This window comes from Oryzias latipes, chromosome 21 (assembly GCF_002234675.1).
Source record: "Oryzias latipes chromosome 21, ASM223467v1".
Lineage (NCBI taxonomy): Eukaryota > Metazoa > Chordata > Actinopteri > Beloniformes > Adrianichthyidae > Oryzias > Oryzias latipes.
In genome coordinates this window covers 14748917-14774468 of record NC_019879.2, presented here as the reverse complement: position 1 = coordinate 14774468, position 25552 = coordinate 14748917, and the positions used below count along the sequence as shown (strand labels likewise).

At 40.2% G+C, this 25552-nt stretch overlaps 1 protein-coding gene across 1 annotated transcript in view; it reads right to left on the bottom strand.

The window, feature by feature from the left end:
- LOC101173591 (collagen alpha-1(XVIII) chain) overlaps positions 1 to 25552 on the bottom strand; it is a 120359-nt gene that overhangs the window by 56425 nt on the left and 38382 nt on the right. The window lies entirely within an intron of this gene.

Sequence of the window (25552 nt, the reverse complement as noted above, 5' to 3'; positions counted from 1 at the left end):
AAATAAAGCCCCCAATTTATCACAAAGGGAAGCATATTATTGTGAAACGCACATTTTTCTGCATCATGATGAGAGAAAATTAAAAATAGCTCAACATCCAATGAGTTATCTCTTCTTTGTGAGTCTAAATACAATCTTCCTCTTTTAGAACTTTGACTTTTGATCAAATTCCGCGCATTCAAGAACAGCTATATCTTTATATATCACATTCCAGAGGATGCTAAAAATAAAAGAGCCAAAGCTCCTAAATGTCACTGCTTGGAGGCGAATAAGGGCCTCTGACATATCTCTCCATCCTCTTCCATCACCCTGGGTGACACTGGCTGGGACGCTGAATTAATTAGATATGTTTAGGAAAGTCTAGGCTTACATGAACATGTGTTACTCATATGGGGAACACAGATTTTGATGTAAACCTTTGAGCTTTCATCAATTTTCTGGAGGGTTAGTTCTTCTATTTTGCTTGCACTGAATAAAGAATCACAGAAATGACTGTTTTTGGAAAACACATGAACATTTTTGGGAGGGTTCTTTGAAGAAAACACTTTGATTTGCCACCTGCTGTGTGCTTTTTTAGCCAGTTCAAAGTCTTCCCACTCCAATGGCTGTAGCAGTTCAACACAAACAGCGTTTTTGTTATTTTTTGCGAAGGACTATGACACGTTGTCAGACAAAGCTAAAAGGTTGCCTTGCAACCATAAAAGTCACCCATGGTGTCCACAATGCTTTCTTTGAATCAGACCGCCCAGGACATTGGTGCTCAGGATGGCAATAAAAGTACCGTACATTCCTGTAGGTAGATGCTTTCTGCAAGAATCTTCTGCAGTGATTCCACTGTGAGTGCATAATGCTGTCTGAGGCATTATGTTTACTTATGGTACTTTGCATATTACCATAAGTAAAAGCATTCATGTGAAGCCACACAAATATAAAGTGTACTGTTTTTCCGCACTATAAGGCGCACTTAAAAGCCCTTTTTTTTCCTAGAAATTGTGCCTTATATTCCAAAGGGCCTTATACATAGCAACCCCTGAAAAAAAGGTGAAGAACTTACTGATCTAGTGCCCTGGATTTTAAAAGCAATTTGGGCACCATGCTCACTACTTTTTTTTTTAAACGGCAAATATGACGTCATTGATTTCACAAAGTGAAAACTTTATTGATATGACCATTTTGCAACGACCATTTATAAAGCCTCTGTGCTCTGAAGGTGTAAACGTTAATATTTTATTTTTTAAAAAATAAATACATTTTCTTTGTAAAAATTGTTCAAATACAATGGATTGTGGTCTATATTTGCCTAGTCAGCATCGATACACACTGATTTTTTCGCAGAGACTTCTGGGAAATTTCTAAGGCACTCGATTTTGGAATTGTTGATTTGGACAACACTACAAAGTAGCAAAAGCACTGTGCACTATATAGTAAGTAGTGAAGGAATTTGGACATAGCCTACATTTTTTATGTGCGTTGTCACATTAATGTATGTTTTAGTGGCATCAGTCTGTTTTCTTATGTATTGGAATAGAGTTACACATTTTGTTAATATGCTAAATGTTTTTTTTGTTGTTTTTTTGTGTTGCAAACAAAGTAGTCACAGCAACACTTGTTTTAGTGGCATCAGTCTGTTTATTTACATGCTGTAAACAAGACTGGGAGTTACAGGTATTGTGAAAAACCCCAAATCTAATTGGTTGAAAGAAATGAATGAACGACATTGATTTTATATCACAGAACCTTCAGAACAGAGAGTGAAGGCCTTAACCATGCCTGGCAACAAAGGACAGCTGAAATGCGATTGGTTAAAAAGTCCAATGAGAAAATACGTCTGTCTGGAAGCAGCATAACCATCATGAACATAATAAAAGAGAATGGACTGATTTGGAATGATTTAAAGAGCATGCATAGACAAAATAAGTAACACATGATTGAGATATATTTAAGGCCTTCAGAAAAGGCCTTGAAGGCCCTGACGGCCCACCCCTGGTATACCGTGTTACAAACAACTTCTAAAATTACTGTAAACACAGTTAAAGTCTAACTGACAATTATCTCTGACACTTTTATCTTGCTTAGTGCAGCTTATAGTTCTGTGCGCCTATATTGCATCACAAAACTGTAAAGTAATGTAAATCACAGAAATACAAGGAGTAGTTGTATATTTTTTAGCTAAATGACAAAAAAAGAATTAGGTCATGTTTACAGCCACAATAACGGTCCCTTTTAAAAAAAAATATCCCTGGACTATAGCATGATCTATTTTTTCAAACTTCCAAATGTCTCACATACAGCGCCCGGAAATAAAACGTCTTCTGCTTTAGCCATAAATGATCTAAGAATGCTATGATCCAGATTTGTTTAGCACCCCTGCTTGCACGAAAGGTTGTTAGCAATAAACTTTCATTTGCGCCAAGCCAACCAGATGTTTACACTGATAAAGTAAGAATGGGGAACCCTGAGGGTTCGTCGCTGGGCCTGTCCTGACATGTTTGAATGTGGCACTTTTGATGTCTTTGGTTTCTACCACAGGAAGGTGAAAAGCCATCAATTCTCCCATTACTTCCTTTAAATAAACTACATTAAAAAAAGCATATTTATCTTCTAATACATGACTGAATTTTATTCTGTTTTTTCTTTAAAAAATAATTAAAATTGTTTTTGATGCAAAACATAATAAGAGGAGGACTACACAATAAAATAAATTATTTACCAAAGCATTTGATCATTCCAACATTTTTTAACAAAGACTACAATGGTATTTCTTTGTATTTAAGTTTTTTTTTTTTTTTTTTTCTCTATTTGTCAGCCAGATGGTAGGTATTCACTTTTTATTGAGAGTCTCTGGTACATTATGCTAAATGATCACATTGAGACTGGTATTTCAAAAGAAGCTTTCCAAATACTTGGAAGGTTTGTGTTATTTTTAATATTTCCCTTTAATGAATTTTTGGAAGCTTTTTTTTTTCTGTGTCAGTTTTGGGCCAGCAAATCTCTTCTGATTGTAGATCAAAAGCTCTTGGCGACACAAAAGCATCATCGTTATCATTTTGCGTGCAATATCAGTGCGGGTTCCCTTAACGGTCTTTGCTGCATGCTGACAACTTCAAGGTCAGTTGGGCATTAAAAAAAGAGCTGATGATGAATGGAGTGGTGCAAAGTTTATGGTCCCAGTTCGTATTGTCAAGCCGTCTGCTTACTGACCAGGAGGAACAGCTCTTTGTCTTTGTCTAACATTCCACGACCGACTGCCACACTTTGGCTTGGCCTGTTGATATTGCTGTATACAATGTGATACTGTGCATGCAGCTTGTAGATATATAGCATCCTACAAAGTCAAATAAAGTAGATTTAAACATAAACTGTATATGAAAACTGGATTGAGTGACCCTTCCCCCCTTGCGTTCCAAACAAAAAGAAGCTAAAATCCCATAGACTTCTATAGAGAAATGAAAAGTTATTACTGAGTCACCATATTTGTCAGAACAACAATTCTTCCTTTGTTTCCTGGTTTTTTCCTTTATGATATTTTTCTTTATTGCAAGTTATTTAAGTTATATACTGACCAATAATGTCTCAATTAAAGTAGGTGGTGCCTGCTGGCCCCTGCATCGAATCTTCGTAACATTTGTCCGTTTGCAGATTTACATGTTTACCTTGCTAGGCACATTCTCAAAAAGTCTATTTCAATACTAAATAGGATGTTAGGTTTGAGACTGATCGAAAAGTATTGTGCAATGAAAATTGTGCACTGACCAACATAATTCATTCACTGATTAAGAAATTGTCCATTTGTGGCTCAAAGTTCAGCAACTTTCTGATCTTGCAAGAAATGTCATGAAAAATAATGAATGGAAATGCATGGGCTCATTTTCACTGCCAATTCCATTTACGATTAAGCTTGATTAAGGTTTTGCATTTTCTGCTGATCTCTGTTATAATTTGCATTTTTTTTAATAGTAAACAACACCAGGAAAGATATTTTATTCAGAAAATTATAAGATGTAGCTATAAATGCAAAACTGTGTAGGATCTGCATATCAGGAAAAAAATTAAAATAAAAAAAACTTGCTTTTAACCTTGGAAACTAAAATTAGTGCAATATTTAAATAAACAGCAAAACTTGGATAACTTTAAACACTTGCCTACTGTCTTAAAAACTGCCGCAAAATGTGGGGCATTACTCTGTTCATAGCATCCCAGTGATTTCATGCTGTGCCTTTGGAGGAGTCTCACCACTCGTCATTGTGTTGCAGTACAACACAAACCAAAGGGGATAATGGGTTTCTGGCAGCACAGCAGTGAGACCACAATGTGCTTTTAATTGGATAGGAAAGTTGAAATGATGTCCAGGCAAGAACAGACCTCAGGAGCTGAAACAAGCTCAAAGTCTTCCGGTCATAAGACACAATATCACTCTCAACTCAGTGAAATCTGTTTTTCCTTGAAAGAATGAAACTGTTAAAAATAAAAATAAACTAAATGCATAAAATGAGCCAGACTGATGCTGCTAAAACAAATGCTACTGTGACTGATCTAACTCCCAACCTTGTTAGTAATGTAAAAAAAACAACGCTACAACAATGCTAGCCGTGTCGGCGCATTCACAAAACCTATCATTCCCATATTTGTAAGCAACTTGTAAAAAAACAATGATATTGCTAAAATAAATGTTACTGTGACTACGCTAACACCCAACCTTGTTAGTAACGTAAAAAAACAACAACACACACGATACCTGTACTCATCAGCAGCGTTAGCGTATTCACAATACCTATAATTCCCAACTTAGTTTGAAAAACTTGAGAAAACAGACTAATAGCATTAAACAAATGTTACTGTGACTACGCTATTTTCCAACCATGCTAGTAATATGTAAAGAAACACAGTACGACACCACGACACATTAGCTGCGCTTACGAGTTCCCAATACCTGTAGTACCCAAACTTGTTTGTAATACAAAAAAAAACTAAGACTGATAACGCCAAAAACTAAAGATAAATAAAACACATTCCGAAACAGCTAGATGTTAGCTGCATTAGTGTTTTTATAATAAGAATTGCTTGCAATTCATAAAAAAAAAAAAAAAAACACTGACATTTTGGCAGAGCGCTGTTTACCTCGCAAAATCACTTCGACATTATAAGCCACTGTGGATTTTAAGGCACACTGTCATTTTTTGAAGAAAAAAAAAAGGTTTTAAGTGCGGAAAATTTGGTAACTCTAAACGCAGTTATCGAACAGAAAGCTAATATAGAAACAGAGAAAAAAAGTTGTTTTCTTTCTTCCATGTGATTTAGTAGCGCATTTGAGGATTTAAATAAAAGATCATCCTTCAAGAAGACGTTGATAACCATGGAACAACTCTTCAATAATCTCCATTGAGCTGTTATTCATAGCTTAGGACAAAAGCGACTGCGACTCTAATGTCACCAATGGCAGAGGACCTTTTCTACAGAAAACATCAGTTTCGATTCTTGGACAATATTGGGATGGATAAATATATCTGATAAAATATCTTTTATCTAAAAATCACACAAATTTTCACAAAGTTGCCTAAAAACCTTCATTGGCCATGACATTCTTCATTTGAAGAGTAAACCAAAAGTAAGTCTTACAGTTTTTTTCCCCTAATATTTAGCTCAAAACCGTATGGCCTCAAATCACTGTGGATATAAACATTTCAGATGATTTTCCACTGAAATGATTTGTGACTTACTTTTATTACCCAAGAGCCCCAAATAACCCTTTAAACTTTTTTTAACCAGCTAAAAGCCCTTTGTGGAAGTCTCTAAAAAAACACCCTCAGGGGTTGAAAAAGCACTGTTTCTTTTGGTTTCCATGAAGTCCAAGTTCCAAGTTGCTTTCTCAAGGATGTCTAAATATCACTGTAGTGTCTGAAGTTCCAGAAAAAACCTTCCTGAACCAGATAATGGAAGAAGAAACAGATGTCCACTTATGTCTGTCAAGAAAAGTGTCTGAGAAAAGGAACAGCCATTAAGAAAAAAGACAATCTCACTCAGAACTTACTGATAAACACACCATAACTTCCAATTCTGCAGTTACACTTTTACCGCAATTTGATTGTTTTTGTTTTCTTTTAGAACTTTGTAAGATCTGTGTTGTTGGAATTTTTCAATGTAAGCCCTTGTTATAATTAAACAAGGGATGTTGAATTTAATCAAATGATTAAGGAACACACACACATGCAACAATTTGAACACAAGCACTGGGAGGACCATGCTGGTTAGCCTGAAGCCACAATATCCTATAGACAATTATTCTGTATACTGTTAATTATTTGCTGGAAGTTAACTGCGTTGAGGTGGGATGGGAAAACCAAGCAGTTTGGGAGGAGTGGGGGAGGAGGCTTTAGAACTGGATCAAAATGAATTGCACGTTGCATTTTGAACCACAGATTACCGTTCTGGTTACAAACTGACAAGCACTGATACCCATGGCTCGCATCTGGCAGAGTGTGGCATTCCACCGGCAGATGTTGCCCTTCCAGGAGTGCCCAGCAACTGTCCAGCAACACTTCACAGAAACTCCGGCAAGGCAGCGTCAACATTGGGGTCGCTGGGTCACACTTTGGCACCAAGAGAAGACAGAAAAACCACTCCAAGCTATGGTGGCATCGTGACTCCAACAGCCATGCCCACTCTTTCAGCAATGCCTGGACTTCCTCCAAGCTGCTGTGGTTAAAGTAATTGGGGACGGCAAAGGTCTCCCCAAACTTTGAGGAGCAGAAAGGAAGAGCAGCGTCAAGCACTAAACACGATATGGAAGACGCATTTTCAGTTTGGGCGTGGATACCTTTACCTATTCCAACTGCCCTCACAGATGCTTTGCTAAACTCTTGTTTACCTTTTAATGGCAGAGGAGCATCTAAAGTGCAACCACTGTGTGGTTGGGTAGCTATGGTGACCACCTTGGTTTTTGGGTTCTCATTGTATATTTTTGTCTGGCCAAAAATTGGTTTTGGTGTCATAACTGAGGTTTCCATTGTGGACAAAATCCTGTGGGCATTCCTACTCTGCAAACCTAAAATGTTTTGATGAGCAGCTGTTGCATCCAGGACACCTTGAGATTTTGCAACTGTGTGATCACCGTTGCCTAAAATTAGTGTCAGTAAACCCTTTAGGTTTTTATGGGAATTCCCATTGAAGGCATTCGACGCGAAGTCTACATTTTGCTTGTTGCTAGCACTAGAGAAAGACTCTGATTGTGTTCCGAGAAGATCCTGCTCCTCATCTACTCTGCTGGCAATGGTAGAAACTCTTTCTGAAAGCCTTAATCCTACCTTTTTGACATGAAATGCTGCACCACTTGCATTATCTAAGCCTCTGCGGTCTGCCTGCTTCACTGCTCCATCCTCATATACCAAACTTGCCATATTTTCTGCAACAGGTAAGAGTCCAGAACTTGAAAAACCACCATGTTTAGAGTCTAATTCCACTGCAAGCTCAACTTCAGATTCAATTTTGGAAGCATTTTTTAGAATCCTGGAAGGATCAGACCCCAGGGCCGTTAATGTAGAGGTGCCATTACCAGATGTACTTTGTGGCGGAATCCTTGCAGTGACACTTTCTGATGCATCATCTGTCTCTCTTAGTGTTGCAGGTGTTACAGTGCTCATTTGAGGATCCTCAGTGGTCAAAACCCAAGTCTGCTTAATGTTTGGAGTCCCGTGTCCTTCATGAACCATATCTCCTTCTGCCTTTGTAGTGATCTCCGATGGGAGTTCTCCACTCCCAGTTGGACTGCCCGACCCCTCATATTCCAGTGTTTGTGGAAGCCTTGTCGTAGTACCACTCCAGGACCAAAACCAAGCCTCAGAGTAGACCACCCACTGGGTAAGAAAAAGCAAAAGTCCAAACTTTGTCTTTGTTGCAGGCATGGCGTCAGCTTATAAGTGCATCTAAACTCTTGATCAGGCTCCAGTGAGGAACTTGGACAAGTTCCCACATCCACACACTCAGCACATGTCTGTCTCCACACACTCTACCAGGCAGGGAGGACAAATGAAGAAATGCTCCCCATTGAAAAGAGGAAAGGGGGGTGGCAGAAGGAACAGTGCTCTCGTATTGGCTGCTGTGGCAATATTTATTCTCTTAACTCCTCCCTCTCCCTTTGTCAAAGCAGTGAAAAGTGATCTCTCCTGCTGTCTGATACTTCAGAATAACCATGGTTCTATTTGTCAGTGTACAAAACTGATTTTTTTTTGTAAGTGTTCTACATTGAGGGGGTAATTTTTCCTCTCTGTTAGAGGTTTCTGCTAAAATATCACAATAGTATCCACAAAACTATGTGCTGTGGACAGTTGTAAAATGCAAAACATGGCAAAGGCCTTTCAGAAATTAAGGAAATGAAATACTGCAGTTATCATAAAAAAGTTATACTTAAACTTTCTGGCAAAATTACATAGGGTAATAAAAATTTCAGTAAAACACAAAGTGGATTTATCTTTCAACATCAACAATGGTTTGATGTAGATCATTCAGGAATATTTGTATTTTTTAATCTCAAAAAGTCTGGATTTTAATTAACAATTGAATCAATTGTCTCCTGCTCCCATTTACTGTTCAGATTTCCATTGCAGTGTAGAAGTCCCTCTAAATGCCCTGAGATTACAGAGTAATCCAGAGCTGGCGTTCTTGTCCTGACTGGCCTTCTTCCCTGCCTGCAGGACCGCTTGACAAAGACCCTCAACAGCAAACAAATGGGTGTGAAGTGATAAAAGAAAAAAATAGGGGGGAGGTCTGTGTTTTTATTTGCAGAACTGGTGGTTGGAACAAACACAGGAGTGAAGTGCTTATTCACTGAATTATTTTCAGAACATATTAAATTAATTAGGGATTTTGATCTCCATTTGAAAAACTAAAGCTGTCGCAATTTTTATACTCCAAATACTAGGGCTTAAACAATTTATCAATGAATTAATGCATTGACTTATATTCCAATGATCCAACCAGATCAATCTGTTTCTGGCAATTTGTTAATTAAATCAGATTAACTGATACAATTAAAAAATTGTTTTGAAATGATATAAATTGATAATGAAAAAACACGATTTGGATTAAGGCGCATGGGTTTATTTTACTGTAATGAAAAAACGACTGAGTGCATCACAGCGAACAACACGTGTGATAGCAGCAAAAGATGATCAAACCATCATTCCAATCCAATGTGTGGAAACCCTTTGAATTTAGCAAAGACATGTGACCACAACGTGTGATGGAATGTTCTAATAATGTTCCCTTTGGATTATTGTGATATAGTTCTAGTTCGGAACCGTGTGCGAGAGACCATCAACAGGTTCTTATCCGCAGACCTCAGTGCACGAGATGGTCTGTATGGGGCGATCAAGTCAGAAACATATGGAGGAGCTTGAGAATGAAGGGCCCTAAAAGTCAAAACTAAGATTTTGTACTGATAACGGTAAGCAACTGGGAGCCAATGAAGACTTTTGAGGATAGGGGAGATGTGATCTCTTCTCTTGGTGCGGATCAAGATCCTCGCAGCAGAGTTCTGGATCAGCTGCAGGCGAGACAGCTCCTTCTTATTCAGACAGGAAAACAGACCGTTACCGTAGTCTAGCCGTGTGGAAACAAAGGCATGAATAATAAGTTCTAGATCTTCATATGACACCATTTTCTGTAGTTTAGAAATATTCCTCAACTGAAAGAAACAGTCCCTGATCAGCTGTTTGGAGTGCTGCTCCAGTGACATATCTTTGTCAAAAATGACACCCAAATTTCTTAGGCTGGGTTTGACAGCATGGCCAAGAGAACCCAAGTGCAGCTTAATCCCTGGTATGGCATCATTAGGGGCAATAACTAAGGTTTCTGTTTTCTTTGAGTTTAGCTCTAGAGAGTTTTTACAGAGCCATTGTTTTATCTGCAACAAGGGCTTAAAAGAGCAATAAAGCTGGATATCATCAGCAAAGAAATGGTAGGAAACATAGCTGAAATCCCCCCCCCCCCAGAGTAAGTCTGCTGACTGAGACATTATGTGGTTAGCCATGACACTGAAATTCCGACCAGATAAGTAAGAGGAAAACCAGTGGAGAACTGACCCTGAAAAACCAATCAGGTACCTCAATCTGTCCAATAAGATCTGGTGGTCAACCGTGTCAAAGGCTGATGAAAGATCTAGTAAGACGAGGACTGTGTATTTGCCAGAATCAGCAGACATTAAAATATCACTAGACACTTTCAGCAGGGCTGTCTCTGTGGAATGATGTTTACGAAAACCTGACTGAAAAGTGTCATAGATACTCCTTTTATCCAAGAACTCTGACAATTGTTCAGATACTACTTTTTCCAGAATCTTTGAGATAAATGGAGTCTTTGAGATGGGTCCATAATTCTGGAAGACTGATGGGTCCAGATTGGACTTTTTTAGCAGAGGCTCCACTATGGCATGCTCATAGCACAGAAAACATGGTACATGACATTGGTTACCCGACAACCTTAGTGTGGTGGGAACTTTTCTCTGTCTTTAATTTATTCTTTCAAGCAAATAAACACGGTGTATATGGCATGGACATTGTTTGACAAACGTACTTTAAATAAACTGTTTTGTGATGGATCTTATTTAACTTCCACATAAAGCGAAACCCCTCCTGCTACAGTGAAAACAGATGAGTTCTATTAAGTCTGATTGCTTCAGGGTTTGTGCTCATGTTTTGGATTAAAATCAAGCAGCACATTTCCACCCGAATGCTCCATCTGCTGTACAGAGCTCCACTGTTCTAAAGTTTCCCTCTAATGTGGGGAATCCCATCAATACCACTTGTTTGGTGAATGATGCCACTTTCGGGGGGAGGGAGGGTAACCAGATGATTGTGAGTATGTGTGCGTGAGTGCATGGGTAGGACGGACGTGGGGGCTGGCTCGCTGGGACCCTCTGGGGCTTTCCCTCCCCATCACAGAGAGGGGAGGGCACTGACAGGGTTGGGGAGGGGGGCTCAGATATTATGGGGGGGGGGGGGGGGTGTAGTGTGTAGGGTTGTAGGGTTATGGGGGGTGGTTGTGGGTGCGTGGCGATCCCTGGGTTGCTTAGGTCGCGTGCCTGGGCTGGCTTGCGGAGACGGGGCGCCGGTCGGGGGGTGGCCGACTCATGGGTCCCGGGGGCCCTGGCTTCGTCCCTGGCCTTTGTCTCGGTGTCCGGCGCCCGGTGGCCCCCATGGCTGCCGCCTGGTACGGCTAAGCGCTCCTGTCTCGTGGCCTGGGGGCCGGACACTGGGTTCGCTTGTGCCTCTGGGCATTGGGGGGGCCCCTGTAGGAGGGCCCTCTCTGTGCCTGGCTGGTGGGGTGGGCGGTCCCCTCCTCCTCCCCTCCCGGGTTGCCTGGGTCCGGGTGCTGGGGGGGCTTCTGGCCTGGGGGGCTCTCCTCCCCTCTCCTGGTCTGGCTGGTCTGGCTGGGTAGGATCTGATTCCCCTTATGAACACACGGTTCACGTCGCCAGCATGCATGTATGTCCACCCCCACGTGCACGTGCACACTGCCACACTGCTCCCTTTCTGCTTCATCCCTCCTCCTTACCCACAGTGTATTGATGGACAGATTTTTTTTTTTCACTCATCTTAGTGTCAGATTTTCACCTTTGATGTAACATTCGTCTTTCCAGCAGATCTGGTATAATTGTTACAGCTTAAAATAATAACTTATTCAAATCAGTGCTTGTATCCCCCACCTTTTCACCTTTCTTCCTTTTACTCTCTTCCACCCTCCCCTCACATTCTTCCCCTCTCCCTCCCCACACACACTAAATGTAACAAATAAATAAAAAATAATACGACAAGAGGGGTTTATTACACTCTAGTTTCTCGAAGCTATATAACCTCTTTTTGTGATAGTAAAACCTGTCCAACACAAAAAGCCTTCAGCTCTAATCTGTTTGCTCAGTTGTTGGACAGAACAAGTTAAAAAATGAAAAAAAAAAAAGAATGATGCCACTTTCTTCACCTTGATTACAGGAGATAAAAAATACTAAATAAAAATCGGCTAATGAAATTTAAAAAACACTTGGATTTTGCAGAGGTTTCTACTTCTTTTTAGGACATTGCAACTATTTCTCTCAATATTGTGCAAATATGCAAGTAAAAATGTAAAAATTTGCAACGAATGTCCCTGAAAATAGATAGTTTTCAAAATTAAAGTTAAAGTACCATATGTTGTCACACCTAATATTCCTTCTTTGCATTTGACCCTTCCCCTGCAGGAGCGGTGTTGTGCAAACACAACTGCATTCAGGAACCATTTGGTGGTGAACTCCCCCGCCTCCCCTATTTAACCCTTATGCTCGTTATCATCCAAAAAGCATTGGTTCCCTTCTTTAGACTATTTGGTATGACCCAACTCTGCACGTGAACTCACACTCTCCAAGTTTAAGGGGAGAAAAAAGGCCCGTCGGGTCAATGCAAGGTTATGCAGACTTTAGCATATTTTGTTTACATGGTGGACCTGTTTTACAGAAGATTTGAGAAAATTATGTCCAAACCTGATAGCACATGGCAAAATATGTTGGATTGGATTTTAAATTGAATGATTGTGTCTGTGAACCCTATAACACTGGAGTTGTTGCCAGCGACACCTAAATAAAACATCCTCTTTGACACACAGAAATCTTTGATTGTTAACGGTATCGGTCGAGGAGTATAAATATCTGGGTGTGACTATCGACAGCAGACTGAGCTGGAGGAGCCACAGCACTGCTGTGTACAAGAAGGCCTGCAGCAGACTCTACTTCCTAAGGAAGCTGAGGTCATTTAATGTGTGCAGCAAGATGCTGGGGATCTTCTACCAGTCTGTGGTAGCCAGCAACCTGTTCTCCTCCGTGGTCTGCTGGGGAAGCAGCATTGCAGTCAGTGACACCAACAGACTGAACAAGCTGATCAGGAAGGCGGGTTCTGTCATTGGCTGCAAACAGGACACATTTGAAGCAGTGATGGAGAGGAGGTCCCTGAACAGACTCCTTTCAATCATGGACAACCCTGAGCATCCTCTCCACCCTCTTCTGAACAAAAAGCGGAGCTCCTTCTCTAGGAGGCTCAGACAGCTCCGCTCCAATACTGCCCGGTATCAAAAGTCATTCATACCCAATGCAATAACCCTGTACAACAACACACAATGCAAAAGATAACCTTTGCACATTTTTTTTATTATCTCTTTATTTAGTTGTTTTCTATTTTGCACATTTCTTTTGCACATCTTTTTACTTGCACTGTTCTGTAAATAGCTTTTTAAATTATAATACCTTGATGTCTGTATTAATGCTACATTTTCTTGTTCTTGCTTTTTTTTACTTAATTCTAAGTCTTTTTTCCCTCTGCTGTCAGTTGCTATGGTGACAAACAAATTTCCCATGTGTGGGATCAATAAAGTATCTCTGATTCTGATTCTGATTCTATCAACGTGAATCAGTTAAATTTGACGTAGAAAAAAGCAGCTTTTCATATCGGCTTCGCACCGTTACATGACACTTTCTTATCGTGAAGTGTTGCATAACGGCAAAAGGTCGCTTTTCAAAATAAGCTGATTTATGTTGATTTATTAAACACTATATTACAGTTAAGTGTTGCATATCAGTGCTAGGCTGCTTTTCTCCACTTCAAAATCCACTGGAAATACTTTGCATAAACAATCAAATTATGGTTGTCCCAAGTCTTCTGAATTACCAGAGGTATTTCTGAATAAACCGCCCTTTGTAATCTAGTCCAAACATTATTCATTTTAATGTCCAAAGCAGCATAAAGCAACAAGTTGCTGGATGTTTATAATCATTACGGTTAAGTTTAGAAATAGAACAAATCTAAAAGGGGCGGGGCCTGTCCACACACACTCAAATTTTATAAACCTACGGGTGACTCCAAAAATGTTCACGTCAACACGTACACAATACAATTAATGTTCACACACGCATACTTATGTATTCAGACTAACTAGTGAGAAAAATTTTACGCAAACTATATGTGCAAAGGTGAGAGCACCTGTGCTTGAGTGAGTGAGTGTTTATGTTTCTTCTAAGTTGGATGATGGAATGTAAAAAGAAGGAGGGAGTGTGCCCAGACATCCCCAGACCAAGACCCCCGCCGCAGCAGCATCGGCAGTCAGGACCCCCCCCAGCATCTGCACCGTGGCAGATAGAGGAAAACGCCGGGCAATCACATCAGCCAGCCACCCCTGCCCAGGAGGAGGATGCCCATGAGAACTGGGGGTCCACAAGGAGTGTTGTAAACATGGCCCGACCAGACTCACCCATAGTTGGAATTTTGGAGAAGGCCGGCGCACGAAGGCAAGGACCTGAACCCACACCACAGGGACATGGACAACCCCAGGGTCAGATGCTATGTGATTCCCAGCTCATGGTTTTCCCAAACAGTGATGAAAGTCAGGAAAGGAAAAAATCCCTGAACTTTCCTTTGAGCGATATGGCGGGCGCGGAGCGAAATTTTTGAAAAATACATGGTCTTGGATGCATTCTGGTACATTCTGGCAGCTTGTTATTCACTTCTTAATCAAGAAACTAAGACTTATTGGAGCATCATGATTTTTCATTCAAACCCCTAATTTGACCTGCCATTAAGGACTTGCTGGTCCTAAAAAAGAATTTGGATAATTGCTAAAAGTAACACAATCCTACAATCTAACCTTTTCCTAAAAGCTGCAAAACACACAATTGCTAAAACATAGTAACATCAAAGCCCCAAATGGCAAAAACACCAGTAACTATGATATTCTATGAAAGTACCTAATTTATTTGAACGATTTCTGCTTTAGAAATACTGTTTTCTCAAACTATAATTACATCAAAATATGGGATCTGCTTTAAACTATCTTTCTATAACATAATTCATCAATTCTTTAACACCAATACTTAGTAATCTGGGAAATATCAAAACAAACATACAAACAAAACTAAACTCTGTAAACATTCTTTTTTAAGAGAGTTGGGGTCCAAACCACAAAATACCTATAATTATAATTAATGTCAAAAATGTTTTTGAGCAAAACTGAACTAAATCATGGTAATTAAGAAATACAAATATATTAGATAGAGAAATGTATTCAAATGTTTCAGTTTTGATCAATGTGGTCAGTTATTCTGCAGCCAGATCAAGAAAATCTATAAAGGGGGTTCTCCTGGTCAATGAGGCACTGATCAAAGAAATAAAGAAGAAGAAGATCCCAGACCAGATTTAACAAACTACTACAAACGGTACATACAAACCATTCACAGACTTGACATAAATGGCAATTTCAACGTATACTGTAAGCATGTTTTATACCATGGTCAGTTACAAAAGCAATACTTATTAACCAGGTTTAAGTCCTTAATTCTTGTTTTTTTCCGATTTGGATCGCTTTTCTCACAAAAAGCGGACTATATGTTACGTGATGCACGTAACATATAGTCGGCGCACCACCGCTGCAGTCAAGATTCGGCGATATATATATGCTGATCGTCCCGATGGGTTGAATAAAGCATCAGTTCAGAGAGAAAGTTCATTTCTCATCCGAAAGCAACTAAAACGTCCCGTCATTGGTCAAGTAGGCCGGGAAGACGAAGACAAGATAGCCGCGCCCCTAGAGAAAGCGATCCAAAATATCGAAAATATCCAGAAATATGGAAAATAAAGCTAAAATTTGCCGATTTCAGACATTTTTTTCATCCGGAAAGTGATTTGTCCGTAGAGATCGGGTCTTTATTTCCGGGAAGATACGATCGGTTTGCGCAGAAACCCGGATGTCTGGGAATTCCCGGAAGACATTCATCACTGCCAAAGAACTCAGGGATCCCTCTCCCTGCGTGGCCCAGGAAGCTGCCACACATGGGACACGGCCACCGTTGCCGAGGGCCTGTTACCCTCCGCCATGGATGTGGTAAGCGACAGATGGTCCGAGGTCCCACCTTCCTTGTGAAATGTATGTGTGTTTGTAAGCATGTGTGTGTGCGTGCATGTGTGTGTGTTGGAGAGTATAGGGGTAAAGGGTGTGTGTACTAAAGGGTGCAGTTAAGATTGACGTTCAGGGCACTGAGAGGACATCTCTTGATTACTCACAGTGATGTCCAAACACCCTCCACACCAAGGGGCCCTAAATGTCTAAGCTGCAGGTAAAATTAGCCGGTAGGGCACTGACAGGACATCTGCTGCTTGCTGGGAGGGATTTTTAAGCACCCCCACTACCAAGGGTCCTACATGTCTAAGGTGCAATTAAAACTCAGTGGGGAGGGGCCTGTTTCCATACTGCAACCTAAGGAGGGGGACCACTGCCAAGTAGCTCTTCCCCCCAAGGTGCATAGCAGGCTAACAATCCACCCCCACATCACCCTAATAATTGATTATAGGAGGAAGAGGGTAAGTTGGGGACAGCTGGTTGACTGTCCCCCGGTGGGGAAACAGCTGACCCCCAGCCCCCCAGAGCACTAGGCTCAGGTCTCCTCAGCCCAGGGGTCCCATCCCCTAAAGCGCCAAACCCCCAGGCCCCCCACCCCCCACAAAGGGAAAGGGGCCAGGAAAGTGCCCCCCCCCCGGAGTAAGCCCAGGCCCCCGCCCCCAGGCGCCACCCATGGGAGAACTCTGGTTGAGCCTCGACAGGACAGAGGCAGCCAACCGGCCGGGGCAACTGCTGATTGCCTCAGCAGAGACCCCAACCCACCTAACCTCCAAGGTCCCGTACCAATAGGCAACTAACTCAGGTGAATTTCTAATAAACTCTTGCCGCTCTGCAGGAACTATGTCCTGGAAAACCACACAGGTTTCTTGCCTAAAAACTGCATTATTATAAGTAAAAGACCACTTGGAATGTTTTTACACTACATCAAAAGATGATCGGAGTTGGACTTTAAGGGCTAAAATGCATCCCTTCAAATTAATTTTAATTAATTTAATTAATTAATTTTATTCTTTAAATTTCTATTTTTTAATGTCACATTTTCTGCCTATATGCTTCTTTTAAAAGTAAAAAACAAACATCCATCCATTTTCTATTCCGTTTATTCCCTTTCGGGGTCACGGGGTTGCCGGAGCCTATCCCGGCCACTTGTGGGCGAAGGAAGAGGACACCCTGGACAGGTTGCAGTCTGTCGCAGGGTAGAATGTCCACAATCACACACCCATTCACTCTCACACTCACACCCAATGGACAATTTAGAGTTGCCAATTAACCTATGAAGCATGTTTTTGGACAGTGGGAGGAAGCCTGAGATCCCGGAGAAAACCCACGCATACACAGGGAGAACATGCAAACTCCACACAGAAATGTCCCCTATTGATGTTGTTTTTCATGTCCCCCAGCCGGGACTTGAACCAGGGGCCTTCTTGCTGTGAGGCAAGAGTGCTAACCACTGCGCCCGCGTGCAGCCCAAACAAACATAATGAAGTCATATATATAGTGCAAAATATATATATATATAATGTATACATAGAGCAAAAATGTCTCTTGTCCTGCACTACAAACCAAGCTACATCAATATATAAAGTGTGAAATGAATCACCTGCACAAGACATTCTTCATCGTCTGTAATCCCAGGAGGACATCCTCACTTTTCTAAGTACAATCTATGCGGCAGGTCCACGGCACAGTTAGAACATTTCCTGTTTCAAGGAGCAGGGTTGAAGACGTAATTACAGTAATAGGAGTTCAAAAGTTTGTGCCGTATGTTTATGGAAAAAAGGGGAACTGCATGAAGGAATTTGTTTCCTCCACCTGTAATTTAATTTAAGGCAGAACAACTTAAACATAATCTTTCTGCAGGCTGAACATAAGCTTCTTGCTTATTATATATATATTTTTACTTTCCAGGTGGTACATAAGGTATATGTTAGTTTTATTAGCACCTCTTTTAAACTTTGGAAAGTTCTCTTTACAACCTGATCCGCAACTAAAAAGAAATCTAAGAATAAAAACCTGAATATTTTTAAGAAAAAAATCTAAATTAGGGAGTTATTTTTGGCTCTGTGCCTGTCCTGCAAACAAAGTAAGCTTTGCCTAAAGTGTGGGACTGCACAAAAATTAACTCACCAAAAATTTCTATGTTTCTGTTGAATCCTGATATATGTTGAAAGGTAGAAGACCTGACATTCCAGGCCTATATCCCCCACCTCACTTTGCGTTGGTCTTTACAATATCCTAACAAAAGCAGGTAATCCTACGCCAGGAATGAGGCTGAATGCTGAGGCCATCAGTGAGAGGTGAATGCTCGACTAATTAAAACACCAACAAAAGCTCCTAAACATAATCCAGGAGGGTCCGACAGCATCTAATTATCTCCTGTTGGGACCTGGATCTCTGCTTCACGTAAATGCTGTCCAGATATCGAACGCGGAGGAGCCGTTTATACGTTACGCTTTGTAGGTGATTTACAAAAGCAGAGAATATCCATTCAAAAGAATCACATTTAACCTCTTTATCTACAAGAACTCGTTCTATCACAATCATTTGGGGAAAAGCTTTTAGAAAACACTTTGTATTGAACCGTAACTAATGTAAGAGCGGAAAAATAGATGTAGGACTTTGCAAAAGAAGTCCTACATCTGCACAGCTGGAAAAAAAACTTTAAGAGCAGCTGGAGAGCCTTTCGGCGAACTACCTCATCTTCCACAAAAACACACTTGATGTTGTTTCAGCAAGTACAGCTGTTGGACTTCATGATGTGCAGACATGAAAGAGTCCCACTCCAATGAAAACTGTGTTTTTGGTGTTTTTAACATGTTCTTGTGGGTTTTTTCTGATGACGGAGGACATGTGTTAAGAAAATTAAGCTCAGAATTGTTTTCAGAGTGCCGTACTTCCACACTATAAGGCACACTTAAAAGCCTTAATTTTTTTCTATGAACAGCAGTGCGCCTTATAATCTGGAGCGCCATATTAATGGATGTTAATTCTGGTTGAGCACTCGCTCAATGTGCCTTATAGTGGACATAATTTCAAAAAATAATCCAATCATGGATGCCTTATAATCCGGCATGCCCAAAAATGCGGAAAATATGGTATTTCATTATTCAAATTGTTGTGAATCATGAGCAGACAAAAATGCTGGTTGTAAAAGAGCTTTTTTTTACTTAGAAAATACGCTGGGCAGGCCACAGGCTCCCTGCTCTAAACTCTCAGTATGGGAGGGAGCCTGTAGCCCTGTGGCGGGGTTGCTCTGCACCAACAATCCTGCCCACAACTTGGAAGTACATTTCTAATATACTACTGCTGATCTGCAGAAGCTATGTCTTAAAAAACGACAGGTTTTTGTCTAAAAACGATGTAATAATAGTTTAAAGACCACTGGGAACGCTTTTCGAAGTATTTAAAAGATGATCAGAGTGGGTCTTTAAAAAAGCAACATGAAAGGAAAACTGCAATGACGGACGGTTGTAAGCGCATTTAAACGTTAATAAAAACACAAACCTCAACGCACAATCCTACTGTTGCCCTGGCAGCAGAGAAACAGTAAAACAGCAAACTTTGCGGCTAAGTCGGACAAGCCACAGTTTCTAGCAGATTGGCTCACATTCAAACAGCCTAATCCTGACGACTTCCTCTCTTGATCTGTGACCAGCAAACGTTCATCACCGTGGGACAGCCAAAGAATGAGAACCAGGAGGGGGGGAGTCAGCCAACAGAATAAAGGTCAGGGGGTCACATTTATCACATAAGGAGGGGAAAGGGGTCCTGTTTCCCACAGATAGGGACTTATCAAAGGGCTAAAGTGGCCTGCAGGAGCAGGTCCAAGATCTGCCGGAGGGTGAATGCCTCTCCTTCAAACATTAAGCTGTGAACTGTTCTGGTTGCTTATGCATTAACAAAAAAGGTACACAAAGCATCAAAGACATGGGCAAGGACATCTTAAACCCACTAATTATAGAGCAAACACTTCACCAAAGCTTTGCTATTGGTATAAACTCTGGCACTGACTACAAAAGTATTCTGGTAGATTTGAAAATTAATTAAAGCTGCAAGCTGTGTGTTATGGCCTGCAGGCACTACCCCTCCCATTACTCCCTTTTTACCTGCCCTAACTGGCTAAGTGGCTGTTTCACAGTTTTTAGTCTCCCCATCTGTCTCTGCCACCCTGGTTAGAGAATTACACTATATTCCCAATGGTATTCACTCACCTGCCTTGACTCACGTAGGAATTGAAGTGCCATGCCATTCCTAGCCCACAAAGTTCATTCAACATGCTGTCAGACCGATTACAGGTTCAACTCTTCTGAGAAGGCTGTCCACAAAGTTGAGGAGTGTGTTCATAGTAATTTTTTACCATTCTTCCAAAAGCATAATGAGGTCATACACTGATTTAGGTTGAGAAGGCCTGGCTCTCAGTCTCTGCTCAAATCATCCCAAAGGTGTTCTATATGGTTCATGTCAGGACTCTGTGCTGGCCCATCAAATTCATCACACCAGACTCTTTCATCCATGTATTTATGGACCTTGCTTTGTGCTCTGGTGCACGGTCATGTTGGAAGAGGAAGGGGCCCGCTCCAAACTGTTCCCACAATGTTAGGACATGGAATTGTCCACAATGTTTTGGTATCCTAAAGCATTCAGAGTTCCTTTCACAGGAACAAAGAGGCCAAACCCAAGTCCTGAAAAACAACCCCACACTATAATTTCTCCTCCACCAAATTTCACACTCGGCACAATGCAGTCCAAAATGTACTGTTCCCCTGGCAACCTCCAAAACCAATTTTGAAGCTCTGTAGCAATTGACTATGGAGAAAGTCGGCGACCTCTGTGCTTTAGCATCTGCTGACCCCTCTCTGTCAGTTGACATGACTGTTGTTCCCAAACTCCTCCATTTTGATATGATAGAGCCAAGACTTGACTGTGGAATTTTTAGGAGCGATGAGATTTCCCCACTGGATTTGTAGCTCAGGTGGCATCCTATGACAGTTCCACGTTGGAAGTCACTGAGCTCCTTTCTGAGGTCAAAGGTCAACAAAATGTTGGTTGTAGTTGTAGATTTAAGCTGATGGTTTGTGTGTGAAATTTTTTTGAAGATTGCTCGAAAAAAAGATTTTTTTCCCCAAATTGTGCAAAAGTGTGAAAAATGCCAAATTTTACACTGTCACCAAATGCCCACTAAGCCCCAACATGTGTGTTTTGGTTTTTTTAGTGGATTTTGACATTTTATTTTGAGCCCCATTAGACATTTTGGCTCCATTCATTTTTTTTGACAGGTTTTCCTGCTGTGATGTCATCAACATTTGGGGGGTGTCATACTTATGTTCAAATTTTGTAACTGTGTGCAAAATGTGTGCAGATTTAGGTGAGTTTTTGAAGTTGTGGTGCTGGTGAAATATTTTCTTAAAGGCAAAATAAGACAGAGGAATTGTGAAAACAATATGGTCATTGACTGCTGCATTACATAATATAGCGCTAACACTTTTTGATCTGCAGTCTCTATGCTACACGTTGAAGGAAATTTTATAAACTGCACTTTTATATACAAGCATTTATTTTTGGCTTCTTCAGCTCAGTGTCTTTGCAGAACGGCTCAGTATCTCACAGATAGAGACAGACAAGCCGACTGATCCCTGCAGGGTTCCTCACAGTCCTGCTCAGGCAAGCAGAAACAACTGGCTGTCATTCTCAATAAGGCACATTCCATCCCAACAGGGAAAATATAGACCCTGCGGTGTCTAAACAATGCCTACAGTACTGGTAAGAGCCTTTCTAAATACGGGATAAAAGATGTTTTAAATCAGTTAAAAGCACAACAGTTGGTATAGATATCACTTCAGAACAGCGGATCAAGGTTTAATTTCTTTTTTCTCTGTGCATAAATTCTGTTGAGAAAACTGCAGAAAATACTACAAAATCCCCGGAGGAGTTTAAGAGCTCCTTTGTTAATTTTTATTTTTAGGCTTAAGATTTAAGACGTTTATTTTCGGAACTGTGACTCATAAACGAGCAATAATTGTGCATATCTTATAAGATAAATATTTAATTAGATCGTTTTTAATTGACAGTTGTGTAACTCTAAAGCATTACATTAATAAAGCATGAACATTAATAGCTGTTTTCTTCGGGGGGGAGGATCCAAAGAATGTCTGAAGAGAAATTAAGAAAAGCAAGAGAAAATTGACTCAAACCAAAATTACTTGAAAAAAAGCGAATAAAAACATTTTTGAATGCATTATATATCAAATCTGTGCCAAATTCTCCTCAGGTGATAAGTCTTTAAATGGAACATGTTGGGTCCAGTCATGTCCAAAGTCTGGCCCACGCTCAAATTTCCATCAGCCCACAAAGTCCTGTCATAAAATTAGTGGCCCCCATGATTGTCTAAGGAATTTGTATGATTTTTGATTGTGATTGGTTACAGTCTGTATTTAACTGTTGTAAACCAGTGGCAAAAACCTATAGCTACTTGACCTTTAGAGCCTTCAGATCGAAATGGGAAGAACAGATTCATGTGTTTCTGTGATCAAGTTCGTTTCTCTATAAGATTTTTCATTTTTGTGTTCACGTGATGTAAATTTAGAAGTTTATAGTGAGCATTTAATAGTGAAAATATGTGATATTTCATATGTACCCAGATTTAATGTTGTCAAACTTTTTTTTCTTTAAATATGAAAGTAATTTGAGTACAACTGTATTTAGATGTTCTTCTATTTTATGTGACAAAAAGTATTCCATTGCAATAACATTTTTATATTGTAGCTCTTTTGCATTTAATGTTCGATAAGAATTCAAAAATAAGGGCTGAATGGTTGGCCCTCACACGTTTTCATCTCACCAAATCTGTCCCTCTTTGCAAAACGTTTCAACACCCCTGGTTTAGTCAATAGTTTTTTTTCTGCTAGAACTGTTTTACTTTTAATAAAATATTAGCAAAGCAAAAAACAACAACTTTATTCAGTCCATAACAGCATTGACATGGTCCTCTTTACTAATATTTATCCATTAACACAAAGAAGAGAAACACAACTTCCTGTTTTGACCCTTCAAAGTAAAGGTTGCCCCTAATCTCATCTGTGAATTTAAAAGAACAACATTTTCTGCTTTATAAACTGTGCTTACATTATTAATCTTCTCCAAAAGTCCAGTTACATTTTATGTTTTTATCTGTTTCAACGAAATTATGGCAGTTCTGCCTGCTATAATTTGTGTGACCTGTGAGGGAATCCACACTGCCTATAGCACAACCTCAAAACAAATTGTTTTTACCAAAACAAAAGTGTTACATCAACCTACTCAGGAAATAACCATAAATTAGAATACCAAGCATCTATGTTTTACTTTGCTGAACTTAGTTGTCAAGCATCACATATCTTTATTTAGGATGCATTTTTATTAAAGTTTGATATAAAAAAAACATTAATACTTTGTCATTACCTGTTGTAACCAGATAACAAGAAGGTTTGGCCAATTTAAATTCTTTTTTTCAAAATTTTGATTTATGAGTACATTTGCAACTGAACAACCATACATTACAGCTATAAAAATTAAAAAAGAGCTCACTCTGTTGTCAGAAACGTGAACTGCAACTCAAATAAAACCCCAAATAAGACTATTGAGCGGCAGTTTGTAAAACCAAGTACATATAAGCTGATATTTAGATGTATATTAGATAGAAAATGTTTTCTTTAAAATAAGAGATTATTAAATCTAAGGCATTTTTAGGCGAAACATCCTGCAAACATCACTGTATTAGGAGAAGCAAACTACTTAATTCGTGCTGTCTATGGAAAAAACACAACTGTGGAAAGTCAAACACAGTGACCATACGACCTGTCAACAGCTGACAGCCCCTCATGGAAGATAAACCCCAACCCACAAAAAAAAGCATTTACATGACGGGCAATGCTTGAAGGTGAGGCGGTGCGGTCATGTTTCGCACATATGCCGCTATGATTGATGCTCACGGAGATAATGAAGTAATCACAAAGCGTTTCTTTTTTTTTTCATGTGACAATAGCGCTGCAGCACCGCCTTCGGCAGAGCTCCTGAAACACACCTGCAGTGTTGATGTGGCAGCACACAGAGAAACCGCAAACGTGTGATCCCAGCGATTATCTTTCTCCCAATGATGATACATAGATCACACCTCTGTGCGTGAGGTGAGAGGACATCTACCCGAGCTTGACATCCAAACAACATCACAGGATGATTCCTTTTGGGTCACTTTCTTTTAAACTTTCACGTTTAAAAAAAATATTTGTAAGGGAAACAACTTAAATGGAGCGCCACCTGTCTGATAGCTAGCAGAGGACAGGTCATGCAGCAGGACAATGATGCCAAGAATAAAAGCAGGAAATAAGATGAAAGGGAATGTGGCAAACTGTGCTGCCTTTATCCTCATTGACATAATGAAGCATTTTTAAGAAACTCTGCCAACAAACGTTAATGAATTACCACTGTTAGGTCATTGCATTAAAAATATTTTATCGAAATAGGTGAGTAATCCTTTCACATTAACAGGAAATGACAGTTAATGTCATTAACTCCAAGTCCAATCATCTTTTGATCTATTTTCAAATCATTCCCAGTGGTCTTATTTTATCATAATCAAACTGTTTTTAGCAAAAATCCCCAAACTTTTGCTGTTTTCTAGGATATCGTTTTTGCACAGCGGCAGGAGTTCATTAAAAATTTGTCTCCAAGTTGTGAGTGAGACTGTGGCGTGGAGCAACTCCTGCCCCCCTTCCCTTTTTGCTGCTAAGACCTCTCTGTTATCAGTCTCCTGCCAGTTTACAACCCCTCACACCTCCAACCCAACATTACAACAAAAACGGTGAGGAATACTGGGGCTATCCAACCGTACAGTTTTGAGCCATACATTCGCTCGATGGAGGAAAATAAAGATGTACATGGCTACGTCACAATTTTTTCTACCTGCATTATTTCGTCTACTCCTGATTTACAATGATTTCAGTAAAGAAATACTTAGAAATGCAGATTTTAAGCGTATTTTATTTTATCTCTGTCCCCCATCATTAAAAAAAGCCACAAGAACATGTTGAAAACACATGACTAGATCTTTAAGCACAGCCAAGGGAGCTGAGGAGTTAACCTGAAGGTAGCGTCTGTCTGCTCTGACAAATCATTTACCTGATTCTAAACCTGAAAGGAATGAGAGAGACTCTCCCACTCCTGGAATCCAGACCCAGCTTGTCTAATATGGGCTGGGTTTCAAGGTCATAGAGTTGAAAGTGTCCCATTCAAAGTAGTGATACATTTACCACAAAGTTTCTATGGATCTCATATTACACAAAAAAAGTAATCAATATAAGTATAAAGTGTGTCTTTTGAAAAAGAAAGCCATTTTCTTGCAAAAGAATGAATGAACGAACTCTGCGCTCTTGCCTCATAGCAAGCATTGTTAGGTTGCATGACCATCCTCCTCATAACATACATCTGCTATAATGCACCAAATCCAGACCGTCTGATCAAACGATTTTCTGCTAAAAAATAGAAGAAGAAGAAAAAATGAAGGAGAAAACTGTTGAGGCGAGTCAGAAGGTGGAGAGGTTAGAAACACATACCAGCTGTTCTTTTTTTTTCCCTTGCTCTGAATACCGGCCTCGACAAGTCTGAACTGCTTCTT